Raw genomic sequence first — 6712 nt, forward strand, 5'->3', positions numbered from 1 at the left:
GTGGTCCTGGCGTATAAGACGTCCCCCCACTTGGAGGCATATTTTTCAGGGCCAAAAAATCATCTTATACCCCGGCAAATACGGTACCTCAGTTGTAGGTTCAATCCCTAGCCCAGTCCAGTCTGACAGGGCATGTGGGGGAGGCAACCAGTCTATGTGTTTCTCTCACATCAATGTTTCTCTCTCTCTCTCTCTCTCTCTCTCTCTCTCTCTCTCTATCTTGTAAATATTTTATTGATTTTTAGTCTCTCTCTCTCTCTCTCTCTCTCCTTCCCTCCCTCTCTCCACCCTCTCTCCCTTCCACTCTCTCTCTAAAGGTCAATGGAAAAATATATTGTGAGGATTAAAAAAAAAAAACGAGATACCACTTCACACACAGGAGAATGGCCATTATAAGACAAACAAAGAACAAAAATGGAAAATAAGTGTTGGGCGAGGATGTGGAGAAACTGGAACCCTTGTGTATTCTGGTGCGAATATAAAATGGTGCAGCTGCCGTGGAAAATAGTTTGGCAGTTCCTGGGGCAAAATGTTAAACAAAAAGTTACTAAATAACCCAGCAACTTTATGTCTAGGCATATACCCAAAAGAATTGGAAACAGGTACTCAAAAACTTGTACATGAATGTTCATAGCAGCACTATTCATAACAGCCAAAAGGTTGGAAATAACTCAAATGTCCACCAATGGAAAACTGGATAAAATAGAGTACACAGAGTAGAATATGACTCAGTCATTAAAAGAAATGAAGTACTGATAGATGCTATAACTTAAGATGAATCTCGAAAACATTATACTAAGTAAAAACAGCCAGACACAAAAGGTCACATATTGTATGATCCCATTTATACGAAATATCCAGAGCAGGTAAAAGCAGAAACAGAAAGCAGACTGGCATTGCCAAGGGCTGGGGAGTGGGGAGTGACTGCTTAGTGATACGAGTTTTCTTTTGGGATGATGAAAATGTGTTGCAACTAAATAGAAGTGGTGCTGCACAATATTGTGAATATACTAAATGTCACTGAGTTATACATTTCAGTTAATTTTATATGTGTTTCACCTAAACTGAATAAAAATCAAGAGATTTGTGTTTGCTCATGTACATGCACATGCTGCACACACACACACACACAGAACACCTGGAAAGTACTAAGTTGGGCAGTAATGTTGAAAAAAGAAAATATTTGTTCAGGACATCTCAAGTTTAAACTGACTACCAGCCATCACGTAGCATGTTGCCAGCACCTATTCACACAGATCTTTGATATGGCTTTGTATGTCCAGTACTCTGACCTCCCCTTTTATTTAGAAATAGCATATGCAGTCCAGATTCCAGCACATACTAGACTCAGAGCAACTCTCAATTTTTCTAAGCGTCAATATCCACATCTGTAAAATAAAGTATAGCATCAGCTTTAACAGACCCGGTGTGACTATCAAATTAAATAACACATACAGGAATTGTTAATAAAATTTAAAATGATACATAAATATAAAATTTTGTGACCTGCCCATCCAATGAAACTCACCCAAAGATTGGAGGGAAAATACTGATACCCTAGGAGAAAATTACCTGTGCTATGGGTTTTGGTTTTAAGTATTGGCGGTGTCACTTTGCAAGCTCTACTTCCCAGTCACACTAACTTTTACTTCATGGGGTTGCTATATAGGTTCAGTGACAACATATGTTGAAGTGCTTCATACATTGTCAAGTGGTAGTCAAAAAGCTTGGCTTTAGAAAGGCACTAATGGCAGTGGGGGAAGTCAGTGGCTTTAAGTCCCAGCTCTGCTACTTAGAATTGAATCTTGAGTAAGAGTAAGACACATTTTTTATCTGCGATATGGAGGCAAACGGACTTCAGTTTAAAATCTCATATTAGGCCCTCATTAGCTATATTAATATCTGAGTTTGAGTTTCCTCATCAGTAATAAGACAATAATTCATACCTTGCAGGGTTTTTGTAAATATTAGAAATGTACAGAAAGTGCTTAAGGCAGTAACTGGCAAATGGCCGATGCTATTACTACAAGCATATCCCCTTGCCTACTACAATACGTGTGGGAAAGTAGCTATGCAGCAAATACTTATCGCCAAGAAAGCTGACGTCCAAGCTTAAATGTTCAACAAGCATTTCCAAAAAGAGGGGTAGACGAATACAAAGGCAGACAGGGAAGCAGTTAATAAAAGGAGAGTACAGCCAAGAAAGCAGACAGGTTAGCCCATAGCAGAGAAGATGAAAGAACAACATACAGGGCCAAAGGAAGAGCGCTCAGGAAGTAAGGCAGCCTAAAATCAAATGCCAAAATAAGTAACAACAAACAAGTGGCAATAAGGAATCATTGCAAATGAAAGCATGAGAATGAGGGGTACTTGAATAACTAAAGGAAAAAATGGACCCTAACTGGTTTGGCTCAGTAGATAGAGTTTCGGCCTGCGGACTGAAGGGTCCCAGGTTCGATTCTGGTCAAGGGCATGTACCTTGGTTGTGGGCACCTCCCCAGTGGGAGGTGTGCAGGAGGCAGCTGATCGATGTTTCTCCCTCATTGATGTTTCTATCTCTCTATCCGTCTCCCTTCCTCTCGGTAAAAAAATCAATATATATTTTCTTTTTAAAAAAAAAAGGAAAAAATGGTAATAGGAATTACCACTGAAAGACCACTGATTTGACCAGAAGGTGGTCAGTCACTGGTTACTTCCCACAGGTCTGTTTCATTTGCTAATGACAAATCCTAAAAGCCTACTACTGGCAAGGCTCTGGTTGGGCAGCCTGGGGCATGCTGATAACATAAAACTACTCATTGCCCTACAATCTAACCCTTCTGCTGCAGGCCTGTGGGCAATCACCCTCTTCTTGCTGGAGCCTAGACTGGTCCCCACAGCCAGGTCCTAACAGGGCTTCCGCACAACCTGTTGCTGCTATCTCACTGTGGCATCTGGTGACCAATGTGCCTCAGCCTCAGGGCTGTGCCTCTTGTCAGCCAAGAGCTAATCTTGTTGGGTCTGCCTTTTCCAATTTTTCTACAGTGAATTGGAATTACACTGTGATTGGAAAAACACTCTAAAAAAGAAGCAGGGAGATTTAAAACCTGTTCAAAAAGTAAACAAAAGGAAAAAAAAAAAAGGAGGTAGGCAAGGCAATAGCTGGACAGGGCAGAAGAGAATTTTGTTGTTCTTATTTTAATTGAGGATTGGGGATATGTGTTCATAACTGAATGGACCATGGGAATTCTGTGTAGGACCGAGCTTCCCAAAGTTTATCACCCAGGAATCTTGTCAAAAGGTAGTTTCTGATTCACTAGGTCTAGGGTGGAGGCCCAAACAGTGGTGATGATTCCAAGAGCTTGTGCATCTCCTTGGTAACAATACTCCCACTGTGGCAATTTCAAGTTACCAACAGGTCACCAGGCAGCTTGGGAAGAGATGTACACAACCAGGTGGAGACCAGTAAAAGCTGGCTCCAGCACCTCCACATTACTGCATTTCTAACAGACGCCCAGGTGATACAAATGCTGCTGGTCCGTGGACCATATTTTGAGTCGAAAGGAAGAAGATAACAGTAAAGGGATTAGGCTAGGACCATGGTCGGCAAACCGCGGCCCGCAAGCCACATGCGGCTCTTTGGTCCCTTGAGTGTGGCTCTTCCACCAAACACCACGTGCGGGCGCGCACGTACAATGTGATTGAAACTTTGTGGCCCATGCGCAGAAGTCGGTTTTCGAGTCTATTCTGAAGAAGTGGCGTTAGAAGAAGTGGGGGGTGTCAGTAGGTCGGTCGGGCAATGGGAGACGCAGCGCAGGGGAGGCGCCAAATATCAACAGTACTTAAACTATATAGGTAGGTTAATAACAATGTACCTACCTATATAGTTTAAGTTTAAAAAATTTGACTCTCAAAAGAAATTTCAATCGTTGTACTGTTGATATTTGGCTCTGTTGACTAGTGAGTTTGCCGACCACTGGGCTAGGATAAAGGAGACGTGAGATGATTTGGGACAGTAGGGAGAGACATCATCTAGATCGGGGTTTCTCAAGCTCAGCATTACTGACATTTTGGGCCAGGTAAGTCTGTTAGGGGTTATCCCCGTACAATGCTGGATGTTTAGCAGAATTCCTGGCTTTCACCCACTAGATGCCAGCATCCTCCTCATCCAATAGTCACAATCAAAAAGGTCTCTGGACACCAGTGATCTAGATTCATCTCTAGCAAATAAAGGAGAAGGAATGGGTACCTCTTCTGCTGAGAAAAGAGACATTAAAGAGGAGTGGGGGGAACACAAAACCATGAGACAATGAGCCCTCTTTAGATGTAAGCAAGCTCAATCAAGTAGGAAAAAAAGGTTATCTGTTTAGAAAGAGTGCAAGGAGGATTCAAAGTTTAAAAGATCAGAAAAGTTCTAGAGAGTAATAGAAAGGTTCTGAACCAAGACAATGGGTCCAACAACAAAGAAGTAGAATCAGGGGTATCTTTGGCTCTTGGGAGTCAGAATTGCCTGGGTTCAATTCTGGCTGTACCACTTACCAGCTGGGTGACCTTGAGCAAATTATTTAACAAGTATAAGCCTTCTCATAAGAAAACTTCATAGAGTAGTCATAATAATGCATGTTAAGTTCTGAGCACAAGGTTTGGTACACAGTACATGCTCAATGGTAACTACTATTATCAACATTGTTATTTTCCTTGAAAAATATCTGCTTCATTTGGCTATTGCTTTAAATTTCTCTGATGAAACAAAACACATGGAAAGACCTGAGGCATTATTTATTGATGTGCTTTATAAACACTGTACTCATTGTGGAAACAGAAACTTTGTAGCTGAGGAGGCATGAGTTGTAGAAGCCAACCAAGCACTCATTTACTGATGCTCCCAAAATCACAATGAATGCGATAAGATAAAAGGGAATGAAAAGCCAATAAATCCAGGGAAAACAAAAAGTTAAATTTTACCTGCAGCTGGCAGGTTTTCATAGGACTCCAGTTAGCACAGAGAGTGTGTGATGAACCCGAGTACAGCCGCCATAGAGGGCCGGTTTATAAGAACCAACCTGACTTCAAGTTGTTCATCCTATAGTAACAGTTGCTGCTGCTGCTGGGTTTTTATCTAAGTCAAGAACTGATTAAAACACAGAATCTAAAGTAATCTCTTTCAGCGGTTCTCAATCTGTGGGTCGCGACCCCTTTGGCGGTCAAATGACCCTCTCACAGGGGTACCTAAGACCATCCTGCATATCAGATATTTACATTACAATTCATAACAGTAGCAACATTACAGTTATGAAGTAGCAACGTAAATAATTTTATGGTTGGGTCACAACATGAGGAACTGTATTTAAAGGGCCAGAAGGTTGAGAACCACTGCTTTAGATACTCAAGTAACAGTCTGCAGCGTGGAGGATTTAGAATCATTAGTGTTCTCTTCTAGGATTGAGTAGGTACTGAACACCTATTTCAAGAGTACGACATTTTCCCTCTACTAAAATTCTTGGGAGGTCATGGAGGGTTCTGTCTGTCCCATATACAACTGACCAATGAGGGATGGGAAGCACACCGGCTTCAAGAAGCTTCTCAGTGTCTGTGCAGGAAAGCTCTTCCGGACTAGAACAATTAAAGATCCTCCAAGAGAAATGTAGAACACTACAGAGAATTCAAAAATAAAGTCCATTCTAACATGAAACTTATCAAGATGAGGATATAAGATCCCCATATAAGACTCCCAGCCTGCTGGCTTCAAGCATTTTACATCAACAAAAGAACAAGAGCCAAAAGGGCAAACATTATCACGCATACCAAGCTTATCAGCTGTCTGTATGGGGGCGAAACTCTGGAAAGGACAGTTGATGTCACCACCGTGCAGGTGGCCAGGAACCAGGGTCCTCAGCCAACCACAGCCACCGGATTCCCAAGCTTCCAAAAATAGCTATGACTTACACACAAGCGCTGGGCCAACACCTCCCCGACGACAGTCTCACACAGACGGTGATGAGATGGGGGTCACTTCTCCAACGGTGGCCAAGGGGCGTGAAGATGCCCATGGTTAACAGGCACGCGGTCTCAACTAACAGGAGTCCCGGGAAATGTACAGGACTTGCTCTCCCCGAAAACAGTCTCTTCTCTACATCAACGCCACTGTCTCAAAACTATGATTTATTCCCACCTGTTTCCAGTCTCTGCCCTAAAAACTGATAGAACCGATCTCCGAAAGCAGAGAAAACGCTGACTCGGGTGCCGGCAGGCACTGGGAGCACCTCACAAAGCCATTTCCATTAGAAAGCGGCATACTCTCATTTCCAGGTCTCTTTCACTTCCGAAGTTCTAAGAGGAAGTCAGCGTGTCCACCTTCTACACTACCGGCCTCCCGAGTGCATGGGGAGAGTAAAAAGGTACCAAAGGTCTCGCGCGGAGGCCTCTGACAGCTCTGTGCTGCAGATATGCCTGAAATCCCTCGCTTCCAAACTCGCGTGTGACCACCCCGCCCACCTTCCCCGGTTTGCTCGCTGGAGGGGCGATGGGGAAGCGCGAGCGGTGACATCCCGGAGTCGCAGGGAAGACGGTCTCACACTCACACTGCCCGCTTCCAGGTTCCCTCACACCGACGGCAGCCTCGGGTTTCCTCCCAAAGCGGCGTTCCTTTCCTCGCGCCACCGGAGCCCAGAGACCCTGGTGCGGCTCGGGGTCCTCGCAGACACCGGGACAGACACACGCCCCCGCCTCGGCG

This window comes from Myotis davidii, unplaced genomic scaffold (assembly GCF_000327345.1).
Source record: "Myotis davidii unplaced genomic scaffold, ASM32734v1 scaffold97, whole genome shotgun sequence".
Taxonomy (NCBI): domain Eukaryota; kingdom Metazoa; phylum Chordata; class Mammalia; order Chiroptera; family Vespertilionidae; genus Myotis; species Myotis davidii.